Here is a 13,694-nt window from a genome sequence, read left to right on the forward strand (position 1 = left end):
GTGTGTAACGTAGAAGCATTTAAAACATAACCAGCCTGTACGCCTCCAGCCAACTTGCAAAGGAACCTCATTTAGAATTCGTAAGGTCAAATGTGCTATGCCTGGTGTCTATTTAAAGTCTATGGGTTACTGTTGCTTTAGTGGAGATTTACCTGGGGGTGATTAATTTGGGGGTTTGTTTAAAAAGTTATTATAGTAGTAATTTGTAGCCATGTGCATGTGTTTAATTTGTTGTTAAATTAATAAATGTTTAATTTAGTTTTATATAAAAACCACGAGACTTGGTGGTCTTATTCCTACTGAATTCAAAGTCTGCATCTCGAAATTACTAATTGAAAAAATGGATTATGATAGTTGTTTCAAATCCCAGACAGCTGCCTGGGATTTGAACAACTCAGCCTTTGCCATCGGCTGTCACATAATAACCTTCAAGGCCATCAAGGCCAACGAGACAGCAGAGTCAGCAGGCTGGCTCCAATGCCAGCGAGAGAGTTGAGGGGGGAGGGGGTGGGGTGGGGGGGGGCACCAAGACGTAGCACTCGCAAATGTAAGTTTAAGGCACAATGAGCACAAGAGGGACTGGTCATGGGTGATCTTCTGTTGTGTACTGTTTTGTTTATGTTTACTGATCTGGGAATGAAGACCAGAGAAGGTTATGTAAATGTTTTTGGATTGTCAAGATTAGATAAATTTTATTTTTGTTGTCATGGCCTGAGTATGCTTTACCTTTTTTTATTGGTGCAGGGTACGCCAGTATCTAATGCTGGACACAAGTAGCTCTAAACTTTATTGCACAGGCACTGAGTGGATTTTGGGTTCAAATGAAAGGGTAATTTCAGACATCCGGGATGGAGGTGCCAGCCTTGGCATGGGGTGGAAGCAGATCGTTGGCAGCCTAGCTGAAGGAGCGTTGGATCAAGGCGTCCCTAATGTCCCTGCCTCTCTGAAGGATACAGAGGTCTGCCTCCATACCCTCACTGTGCTCCTCTTCTGACTCGCGACTGGATTCATCATCTGTGGCCTGTGGAGTTGCATCAAGATACTTCTCCTCCAGTGGATTCCCCCCCTTGCCAGAGCCAGATTGTGGAGAGCACAGCATGCAACCATTATCAGTGACACCTGCTCTGGGGGTACTGTAGTGCATGCTGTGAATGGTCCAGGCATCAGAGCACCATCTTCAGAAGACCTATGGTCCTCTCTATCACCGCCCGTGTGGAGGCATGGCTCCTATTATAACGCAGCTCTGCCTCTGTTCTTGGGTGGCAGAGAGGCATCATAAGCCACCTTTTCAGTGGATAGCCCTTGTCACCCAGCAGCCATCCATCCAGTCAGGATGGAGCACTGAATAGCCTCAGCACCTGGGAGTGTCTGAGGATCTAAGCACAGACTTGCAGAATCTGCATCCTGTGGTCACACACTATCTGAACGTTCATTGAGTGGAATCCCTTCCTATTGACGAAGGCACCCGGCTGACCCACTGGCGCCTTGATGGCCACATGTGCAGTCAATTGCACCCTGGATGTGGGGGAACATAGGAGTAGGAGTAGGTCATTCGGCCCCTCAAGCCTGCTCAGCCATTCAAGTAGATCATGGATGATCTTTTACCTCAATGCCATCTTTCCACATTATACCAATATTTCTCAATGTCATTGATATCTAGAAATATATCAAGCTCTGCTTTGAATATACTCAAAGACTGAGCCCCTACAGCCCTCTGGAGTGGAGAATTCCAAAGGTTCACTGCCCTCTGATTGAAGGAATCCCTCCTGATCTCAGTCCTAAATGGCCTACCTCTTAATCTGAGACTGAGTCCACTGATTCTAGACCCCTCAACCAGGGGAAGGCATCCTTCCTGCATCTACCCTGTTGAGCCATGTAAGAATTTTGTGCACTTCAATGAGGTCAACTCTCACTCTTCTAAACTCTAGAGAATACAGGCCCAGTCTCCTCAATCTTCCCTCATCAGACAACCCCACCATCCCAGGGATTAGTCTGGTGCAACTTCGTTGCACTCCCTCTATGGCCAGTATATCTTTCCTTAGGTAACGAGACCAAAACTGTACACAATATTCCAGGTGTGAATGCTCCAGCACCCATGGGTCCTGAAAATCCACAACCGCTTCAGTGAACAGCTGCCATAAGTCTAGCCTTATGTTGGTGTTTCCAAGTTATTCTTGCAGAGACAGAGTCTTTTTAATCTGCTAGGAGGCCATCAGGGCTTGAGGTGGAGATTCTCTAAGAAAGGAATGCACCACCTATAGATCCTCAGTCAGGTCCCAGCATACGATTGGCAGAGATACTCTAGATCTCGGCAGGTGTAACTGTCCAAGATGGTTACAAGTGGATGATAAGTACTGTTCCCAGACTGGGAACTACCCTTTCCACCCTGTAGATTTCTGCTCAAACATTTCCCAATGATGGTACACTTGAAAACGAACTTACTGATTGGAGTAGGTGTGAGCACAGACTAGTTGTAAATGGCAACTCCTCACTCACTGGCACTAAAGGATAATATATGCAATAAGTGAAGAGGGTATTTAGTAGAGTGCATGTCTCCACCTGCTGTGTTAATCAACATTATTACAATTCCACAGCTCGTCTCCCTTCCTGGTTGATATTCTGTAACTACAAAGCTGCAAAAGATCTGCCATCTCACTGAGAAGGCTTTGGGCCATCCACATATAACAACCTGCTCTGAAAACTCTGTTCACAGTTTCATAGCTGTGACAAATTCCAACACAGCAGCTGAGACAATCCACAACATTCTAAAACAATCAAGAACATGCTAAATAAAACAACATACAACATTCTAAAAAAGAAGTCAATTCACCCTAGCTCCCAATATTAATGGATCCTTTAAAAAATTCCAAGATCTGGAACTAATCAGTTCTCCCTTGAGCCATACCATACATGTGTACCAAGTTGTGTTGAAATCTGTCCATTAGTCTTTGGGAGATATATTATTTTCAGACAAACAGACAAGCAGGGGAAAAAACATTATCTCCACCTGCCTTCAGTGGTGGAGGTAACAATCACATATCCATGAAACAATAAAATAGCTGTATTTGATATTACCTTTTAAGAGCCACGCAATATACAGTTGGGCTATTATTTTAGATGTAGTCAAATGAGCTAAGGGTCTACTCCTTCTGAACTGATCATATTTATCCTCTTCTACTTTTCGTTTGTAGAATGGTTTTGTGACAGTTTCTTGGAGAAATATGTTGTGGAACTGACTAGGGGAAAAACTACTTTAGATCTAGTATTGTGTGTTTTTTCATTCTTTCACAGAATGTGGGCATTGCTGGCTAGGATAGCAGTTTCATTGCCCATCCCTAATTGCCCTTGAGAAGGTGGTGGTGACCTGCCTTCTTGAACCGCTGCAGTCCATGTGATGTAGGTACACCCACAGTGTTGTTAGTGGGGGGAGTTCCAGGATTTTGACTCGTCAACAGTGAAGGAACGGTGATATAGTTCCAAGTCAGGGTGGTGTGTGGTTTGGAGAGGAACTTGCAGGTGTTCGCACGCATCTATTGCCTTTGTCCTTCTTGGTGGTAGAGGTCGCGGGTTCGGAAGGTTCTGTCGAAGGAGCCTTGGTGAGCTGCTATAGTGTTTCTTGTAGATGGTACACACTGCTGCCACTGTGCATCAGTGGTGGAGAGAGTGGATGTTGAAGGTGGTGGATAGGGTGCCAATCAAGCGGGCTGCTTTGTCCTGGATGGTGTTGAGCTTCTTGAGTGATGTTGGAGTTGTACTCATCCAGGCAACTGGAGCGTATTCCATCACACTCTAGACTTATGCTTTGTCGATGGTGGACAGGCTTTGAGGAGTCAGGTGTAATGAAGCAGGATTAATTAGTAATGCCACAGTAGAAGATCAGTTGGAAAATAATGATCACAATAACATTGAATTCAATGTTAATTTTGAACAGAGTATATCCCAATCACAAACAAGAATCTAAGGGGAGAACTGGCTAAGGTTAATAAGGTAAATAGACTAAAAGTTATGGAAGTAAATGAACAATGGGAAACATTTAAAGAAACAATTCAAAAGTTTCAACAAAAATATATTCCATTGAAAAGCAAAACTCAGCAAGAAAGTCCCATCTGTGGCTCACTCAGGAAGTTAAGGATAATATTAGATTAAAAGAAGAGTCTCACAATGTTGCACAAAAAACAATAGCAAGTCTTTGTATTGGGAGCATTTTAGAAACCAGTAAAAGGCCACCAAAAAGTTGTTAAAAAGGAATAAAATGGAGTTTGAGTATGAGCTAGCCAGAAATATAAAAAGAGATTGTAAGAGCTTCATTTTAAAAAATTCATTCATGGGATGTGGGCGTTACTGGCTGGGCCAGCATTTATTGCCCATCCCTAATTGCCCTTGTTCAGAGGGCATTTAAGAGTCAACCACACTGCTGTGGGTCTGGAGTCACATGTAGGCCAGACCAGGTAAGGACAGCAGATTTCCTTCCCTAAAGGACATTAGACATTCTATAAGTATATAAAAAGGAAGAGAGTAGCTAAACTAAATGTTGGTCCCTTGGAAGCAGAGACAGGAGAAGTTATCATGGGGAATGAAGAAATGACAGAGGCATTGAACAAATATTTTGTGCCTGTCTTCACAATAGAAGACACAAGTTTCATACCTGAAATAGACAGTAACCTTGGGGCTCAAAAGAGTGAGGAAATTAATATTAGCAGAGAACAAGTATTGGAGAAACTTAAGGGACTAAAAACTGACAAACCCCTCGGACTTGATGGCCTGCAACCTAGGGTTCTAAAAGAGCTAGCTGCAGAGATGGTGGATATGCTAGTTATGATTTTCTAAAGTTCCTTAGATTTGGGAATGGTCCCATCAGATTGGAAGTTGGTAAACATTACACCACTTTTCAAGAAAGCGGGAAGAGAGAAAACAGTGAACTATAGGCTGGTTAGCCTAACATCAGTTGTTGTGAAAATGCTGGGATCTATTATTAAGGAAATATTAACAATTCACTTAGAGAAGCATAGCATGATTAGAACAATTCAGTATGGTTTTACTAAAGAGAAATCCTGTTTGACAAATTTATTAGAGTTTTTGACATTGTAACTAGTAGGGTAGATAAAGGGGAACCAGTAGATGTAGTATACCTGGATTTCCAAAAGGCATTCGATAAGGTCAATAGGCAAGATAAGGGCTCATGGAGTTGGGGGTAATATATTAGCATGGATAGAGGATTGATTAATGGATAGAAAGCAGAGAGTGGCATAAATGGGGCTTTTTCAAGTTGGCAGGCAGTGAATAATGGAGTGACGCAGGGATCAGTGCTGAGGCCTCAGCTCTTTCCAATCTATATTAATGACTGAGATGAAGAGGCAGAGAGTAATGTATCTAAGTTTTCTGAATGTACCAGGCTAGGTGGAAAAATAAACTGGGGAGCACACAGGCTGCAAAGAGATATTGACAAGTTAAGTGAATGGGCAACAAGATGGCAGATGGAGTATAATGTAGAAAACTGTTAAGTTATTTACTCTGGTCATAAGGATCAAAAAGCAGAATATTTTTTATAAGGTGTGAAACTTGTAAATATTGATGTTCAAGGAGACTTGGGTGTGCTTATACAAGGAATGCGGGAAGTTAACATGCAGGTGCAGCAAGCAATTAGGAAGGTAAATGGCATATTAGCCTTTATTGCAATGGGATTGGAATACAGGAATAAAGAAGTCTTGCTATAATGGTACAGGGTTTTGATGAGACCCTGGGCGGATTCGTCCCAGATTTTCGCTAAGTGCGGTAGTGGGTGGGTAAAACAACGAGCCGGAATGGTAATGTAGCTGCCCCTCCTGCGGCCAGAGCGGGGGTAGAGGTCTCACAGCAGACCTCCATGGTGTCTAAAATGAAGTTTTATCTGCCGGTTGCAATGGTGGCTTTTCATGCCGTATCATCCCAAACCCGCTGCATTAATTATGCATTCCCCGGATACACACTGGTGGGCGGGCTCTGATTTGCCTGCCACGCCATCACCTCGCCGCTTCATCATGCCTGGCACCACATTTAAAGTACAGCCGCGCTCAGTGCTTCCAGCCCAGGGCTGCTGCAAAGAAGACATGGCCCCGAAAGGCAAGGAGACTGCAGCCCTCGAGCGCCTTTTGGATACTGTGCAGGCCCCGCTGTGATGTCCTCTACCCCCGTACTGGCCATAGGAGGGGCAGCAACATTACCACTCCAGCTTGGTAGGCGATGGCAATGGTGACCAGTGCCAATGTTGCACAGAAGAGGTTGGCCATCCAGGGCAGATAGACGATGAATGATCTCATCCGTGCCGCCAGGGTATGGCAACCATGTCATCACTCTAACCTCACACACTCAAGCCCATCACACATTCACTGGCATCTCACTCACTGCCAGCTCAAAGGGCATTGCCACCCATTCTCACACACACCCTCACATGTCCGTCTGGCCAAATCTCCTCTGGAGACTGCCTCCTCAGGCATCACCATCTTGAGGCCACTTGCACAGATCAACATGTGCCCCCACACACACCCTGGGATATCCTCCTTCCCCAGTACAGCTCTCATCCTGCAGCCTCTTCCTTTGCCTGAGGCCACTTCTCCCCCTTCCCCAAGCAAGACCTTGCAGCCGTTGAAAAGCCACCCATATATGGCTGATCTGACAGGTAGAGACCTACCTGTGAGTCCTCCTAAAAGTGATGTGGTGCTGTCTGTGAAGCCTGGTGCTGAAGACTGCGAGTGCTGACTGAAGAAGGGTAGACAAACAAACCTTGAAGTCCCGAGTGAATCGCAGCCCGCCAAGTGCTCACCTTATATATGCTGTTGTGTAACACGTCGGTGTGTTGTCCCACCATTGTGGGCAGATGATCCAGTGAGGGGTGGTGAGTCCAGCGGGCTGGCCTTATGTAATGCTGATGTATTACAATGAGGTTCCCATCATCTGATGGCGGGGAACGCGGCCCCCCATAGGTGGGCAGAGTGGATGATCACAAACTGATTTCACCATGTTGTGAAATCGACTTTTGGCCTATTTGCCATATTGTCTGCTCATGCCACTGAACACGCCAGGCACTGGTGGGTGCGGTAAATGCCGGCCCACATCTGGAATAGTGTATGCAGCTTTGGACTCCATGTTTAAAAAGGATTCACTTGCATTGTGGGTGGCATGGCAAAGGTTCACTAAACTGGTCCTTGGGATGAGGGGGATGTCCTAGGATGAGTGTTTAAATAAATTGGGCTTATATTCTCTGGAGTTTAGCATAATGAGAGGCGATCTTATCGAAACATACAAGATCCTGAGAGGCTTGATAAGGTAGATGCTGGAAGATTATTTCTGCTGGTCGGGGAAGATAAAACTTGGGGGCACAGTCTCAGGATAAGGGGCCAATCATTTAAGACTGAGATGAGGAGAAATTTCTTCACTCAAAAGGGTTGTGAATCTTTGGTATTCTCTACCCCAGGGGGTTATGGGTGCTCCAAGGTTGAATACATTTAAGGCTGGGATAGGCAGATTTTTGGTATCTCAGGGAATCAGGGGATATGAAAAGTGGGCAGGAAAATGGAGTTGAAGCCCAAGGTCAAGGCATGATTGTATTGAATGGTGGAGCAGGCTTAATGGACCATATGGTCCACTTCTGCTCCTATTCTTTGTGTTCTTGTGTTTCTATCTCCCCCCTCATATTCCAATCTTTTATCTCCTCCCCTGCAGACACCGAGTCCTTGAGGGGTTTGATTCCAAAGGCACTGGTCCTTTGGCAAAATGGTCATTTGTCACAAAGGATAGTGGCAGAATATTCAATCATGAGGAACATTGCAGTTGAGCCCATCCTGCCCTCAGGTGATATTCCACATGCAGAAGCCACTGCATAATAATCAGAAGCAGGATCCCCGGTTTCCTCCTTCCCAGTTCAAGGATACTCAGGCTGAATGCTGCAATCCAACAGCCGCCTTAAATATCCTGGGACTTCCTGATCTTCCTGAATAATTCAGAGATGGAGGTTTATATTAACCAAGGCAAGCTAAAAGTTTAACGCCGTCATGCAAATAAGGAAGTGTTAACTCTTAGTGGAATGACTTTGAGAGAATCATTAAACTATGATGTTTAATCCAGTCATATGCATCATTAGTTATTTGAAATAGCAAACAATTAACAAATCTGGAGTTTAAGCTAACTTCCGAACAATGCATCCTTCTAATGGCTCTTACTTAGAGTGCCAGTTTTGCTGGAATTACAGGGGGTATCTCTCTGAGCAGAGGGAATATGCAGTTAGAGACTGTGGAAAGGTTCTACTGGAAGAACCATGAGCTCCTCGCAGGTGTGAGCCACCTATGAATCAGCTCAATATGTGAGAAATAAACCCCCCATACAGCACTCATATGGTTTGCAAACAAACAAGGGAGCAGTTTAAAAGCCTTGAGTAATTATCATTTGATCTCTGACAGCTTCAGCATAGATTCTACCTTTGCTTACTTTCCATCGTCTCAATGACTGAACCATATGTTAAGCATTAAACTATTATAGCCCCGCAGCAGCTCAAACTTATATAAAGCTGTGCAATTTTTGTTAATTGTCTACATATTTCCACCCTTTGTGGGAAAGGCAATGTGGAGAAGAGGAGAAAGTTGTGGGTACAAATGCCACTTCCAGACACTTAAGCACAAAATCTAGGCTGACACTCTAGTGCAGCACTGAGGGAGTGCCGTGCTGTTGGAGATGCTGCTTTTCGGATGAGACATGAAATGCTCTCTCAGGTGCATGTAAAAGATTCCATGGCACTATTTTGAAGAGTACAGAGTTATCTCCAGTGTCCTGGCCAGTACTCGTCCCTCAACGAACATTAGAAAATCAGATATCTAGTCATTATCACGTGGCCATTTGTGGGAGCTTGCTGAGCACAAATTGGATGTTGTGTTTTTTACATTGCAACAATGACTACAGTTCAAAAGTATTTTATCTGATGCAATTGGGATATATTGAGGCTGTGAAAAACACTATAAAAATGCAAGCCTTCTGACTTTTCTTCAATAGCTTCTGGTGGGTTCCCTGTGAATGGAGCTCATGGGGGTAAAATTCAATTTGATTGGAGGGGAGGGTGAGGGGAGGAGAGTTCTAAACAGGCAATAATGTACCTGGCTGCCCAGTATACATGTTGACCCCAATGGTGGGGAAAATGAGGCAGGGTGTATAATGGGTACCTGATCCATTAATGCCCATCTTCTGCCTCCACCAAAGCTGGATTTCATCCCCAACGATATATAACCGAAGTAAATCTATAAACTCTAATGGGGAGTTTTTCTATTCTTGGGATACCGGATTATCTGGACATGCTGAGTGCAAGACAATCAGGTGGGGAGCCAGGGCTTAGGGTGAGGGATCTTGCCCAATTTTATTTCAATGGATGTAGAAATAACCATGTCTAATCCAGTCCTGCGGGCTACCTGGTAGGTGTGCACTCCTTCCTGTCTCTTTTTCTCATATTTCCTGCACTCAGGCGATCCTATAGCTCCAGGCTTTAGGCACAGGGAGCAGCAAAATTTTCCTTTGAATTTTGTTATGAAGAAAATTGACACGTACCCAATTCTTTAATGTCATCCAGTAACCACTGATGGAAAATGCACATGTGTGTGATGGACAAGGAGAGGACCAGGTTCATTGGTGGTGCTCAAGTGGTCACAGAGCCTGCCACTAACTACCATTTATGCTTACTAATGAAGAATGATCAGTTAGGTATGGTAGCAAGCAGAGGGCCTGTGGAACTGTACCCCAGCCAAGACACATGAGCAGGGGGTGAAAATAGGAGGTCGTTAACATAAATGAAAGGTCATCAACCTGAAACGTAACCCCTGTTTCTCTCTCCACAGATGCTGCCTGACCTACTGAGCATTTCCAACACTTTCTGTCTTTATTTCAGATTTCCAGATTTTGTGCAGTAATGATGCAAGAACATGAGTTCACATAACACAACCTGCAATACTGGTATCTACCCGACAATGTGGAAAATTGCCCAGGTAATTACAGGTATGTCCTATACATAAAAAGCAGGACAAATCTAACCTGGCCAATTACCGCCACATCAGTCTACTCTCCATCATCCAGCAAAGTGGTGGAAGGGAGTCATCATCAGTGCCATCAAGCTGCACTTGCTTAGCAATAGCCTGCTCACTGGTGCCCAGTTTGGGTTCCGCCAGGGTTACTCAGCTCCTGACCTCATTACAGCCTTGGTTCAAGCATGGACAAAGAGCTGAACTCCAGAGGCGAGGTGCAAGTGACTGCCTTTGACATCAAGGCAGCATTTGACTGAGTGTGGCATCAAGGAGCCCTAGCAAAACTGGAGTCAATGGGAATCAGGGGGAACACTCTCCACTGGTTGCAATCATACCTGGCACAAAGGAAGATGATTGTGGTTGTTGGAGGTCAATCATCTCAGTTCCAGGACATCACTGCAGGATTCATCAGGGTAGTGCCCTAAGCCCAACCACCTTCAGCTGCTTCATCAATTACCTTTCTTCCATCATAAGGTCAGAAGTGAAGACGTTCGCTGATGATTGTACAGCATGTTCAGCACCATTCGTGACCCCTCAGGTATTGAAACAGTCCATGTCCAAATGCAGCAAGACCTGGACAATATTCAGGCTTTGGACTGACAACTGGCAAGTAACATTCACACCACATAAGTGCCAGGCAATGACCATCTCCAAAAAGAGAGAATCTAACCATCGCCTCTTGACATTCAAGGCATTACCATTGCTAAATCTCCCACTATCAACATCCTGGAGGTTACCATTGACTGGAAACTGAACTGGACCATCTATATAAATACTGTAGCTACAACAGCAGGTCTAAGGCTAGGAATCCTGTGGCAAGTAACTCACCTGCTGACTCCCCAAAGCCTGTCCACCATCTACAAGGCACAAATCAGGAGTGTGATGGAGTACTCTCCACTTGTTTGGATGAGTGCAGCTCTAACAACATTCAGGAAGCTCGACACCATCCAGGACAAAGCAGCCCATTGGCACCCCATCCACAAACATTTACTCCCTCCACAACCAATGCACAGTGGCAGTAGTGCGTACCACATACAAGATTCACTGCAGGAACTCACCAAGGCTCCTTAGACAGCACCTTCCAAACCCAGAACCCGGTACTATCTAGAAGGACAAGGGCAGCAGATAGATGGGAACAGCACCACCTGGAAGTTCCCCTCCAAGCCACTCACCATCCTGACTTGGAAATATATCGCCGTTCCTTCACTGCCGCTGGGTCAGAATCCTGGAACTCCCTCCCTAACAGCACTGTGGGTGTACTGCAGCAGTTCAAGAGGCAGGTCACCACCACCTTCTCAAGGGCAATTAGGGATGGGCAATAAATGCTGGCCTAGCCAGCGATGGCCACATCCCATGAATGAATTTTTTTAAAAAACCATGGCAGTTGAAGAATTTAAATTGAGCTAATGAAGTAAATCTGGAATGAAAAGTTAGTCTCAGCAGTGGTGACTATTAAACTACTGAACAGCTGTAGAAACTGACCTGGTTCATTAATATCCTTTAAGAAAGGAACTCTGCCATCGTTATCTGAACTGGCCTACATGTAACTCGAGACCCACAACAAGTAGTTGATTCTTAACATCCCTCTGAAAAGGACTAGTAAGCCACTTTAGTTGTATCAAACTGCTATTATAACATCATAATCACAGAATCCTTTCAGCCAACATCCTGGATTCCTCTATTGCCGTCGCTGGATATGTTCTGTTCTACTAGCAGGATAGACCCACTAGAACCAGCAGCACAGTATACAGTCAGGAGGGATAGGCCCTGGGAGTTCGCAACATTGACTCTGAACCCCACAAGGTCTCATGGCATCAGGTCAAAGACAGAGAAAGAAACCTCTTGCTGATTACCACTCACACTCTCTCTCAACTAGTGAATCTGTACACCTCCATGTTGAACACTACTTGGAAGAAGCAATGATGGTGGTGAGGGCACAGAATGCATTCTGGGTGGGGTGTAAGATATCACAGAGAGAGAGGAACCCAGGTATGATAATCCATGTGAGACAAAGAATATCCCAACCCGTCTCAATCAGGGTTCATGGCCAATTCTGCCTTGCAAGGTATGGACTCATGTTCTTTAATTAAGTCAGGGAGTTTATTAAGTATCACAAGGAAATACAAAGTTAATACTTAACAGCAACAATAGATATACAGCGAGACTCTGCTCCGATGGTTCCAGCTTTTGAACTCTCTGAGGCACAGTCTTCGCTTCTTCTCTTGCTGTATTCTGTCAACTGTAGTCTGTCTTCTTCCTCTAGATATGTGCCAGCAATGTTTTGTAGCTGCTTTCTTTAATCTCCATCGAGACACTCTGACCTAGCAACATTAGGCTTTAGTTTGTCCTGGTCAATATCATTGGATCAAGTAGAGGTCATTAATATTCCATGGGCCCCATATGCTCAAGATGTAGGCCCTTACAGATATTTCCAGTTTTTCCAAAGGTTCTAAGATTCGCATTTCTGTTAATAGCTCAACCTCTACAATTCTGCAGTTTCGCATTCATCGTATCCTTTCTTTTTCTGCAAACAAATCTTAAGTCTATCTCTCTTAGTCCAGATCTTACACAAAGGCTTTAACAGACTATGGCCTTGTAAAACAATTTCATAAGCATTAACTCAAACAGACTTCAGTATATTAGTGCACATAATACATAATTAGTTCTATTAGTTTAACTGTTCTATTGTTTACAAGCCAGAAGTATGTCATTATAGCCCCTGCTTGAACTGTATGAGTCATTGCATGGGCCCCTTCCACAACTTTCCCTTTTTCAGAGTGAGCTACGTGTGGTTTTACACACCTATACATTCTAACATTGACAAATTGACAGTTTTCAGTGAAGCTAAAAATTAAGCTTTGCAGTTCAACCTTGACATTACAGTTTCTTAAGAAGAATATTACAAAACGATTATTATATTCAAGCCATAAAAATCTACTAAAACCAACAGTGGGACTTCAACATCCATCATCAAGAGTGCCTCAATAGCTCCACTACTGACTTAGCTGGTGGAGTCCTGAAGCATATATCTGTCAGACTGGGCCTACAGTAGGTGATGAGAAAACCAAGAAGAAGGGAAGAAACCTATTTGACCTCATCCTCATCAATCTACCTGTCGCAGATGCATCTATCCATAAAAGTATTGGCAGGAGTGTCTGTGTGTGCCTGTGTCTGCGCTCACTCAGAAACTGAGCTCCAGGTCATTGTCAACTTCTTCTTCAAAGTATATGAGAATATGGGCCTGTCGCTAAACATCATGAAAACTAAGATCCTTTTCCAACCAGCTCTCGCATACAATACCTGCCCCCTTCGATTAAGATCAATGACAAGATCCTGGAAAATGTGAACTATTGTCCAAGGACATTGCCGAGGGAGTCCCTTAGGGTAATGTCCTAGACCCAATCATCTTCAGTTGCTATGGTAATGACTTTCCTTTCATCATAAGGTTAGAAGTGGGGATGTTCACTGATGATTGCACAATGTTCAGCACCATTCGTGACTCTCAGATATTGAAGCAGTCTGTGTCCATATTCAGCAAGACCTGGACAATATTCAGGCTTGGACTGATAAGTGGCAAGTAACATTCATGCCACACAAGTGCCAGGCAAGAGAGAATCTAACCATCACCCCTTAACATTCAATGGCATTACAGGGCATTAC

Source organism: Cetorhinus maximus, chromosome 5 (genome assembly GCF_964194155.1).
Source record: "Cetorhinus maximus chromosome 5, sCetMax3.hap1.1, whole genome shotgun sequence".
Taxonomy (NCBI): domain Eukaryota; kingdom Metazoa; phylum Chordata; class Chondrichthyes; order Lamniformes; family Cetorhinidae; genus Cetorhinus; species Cetorhinus maximus.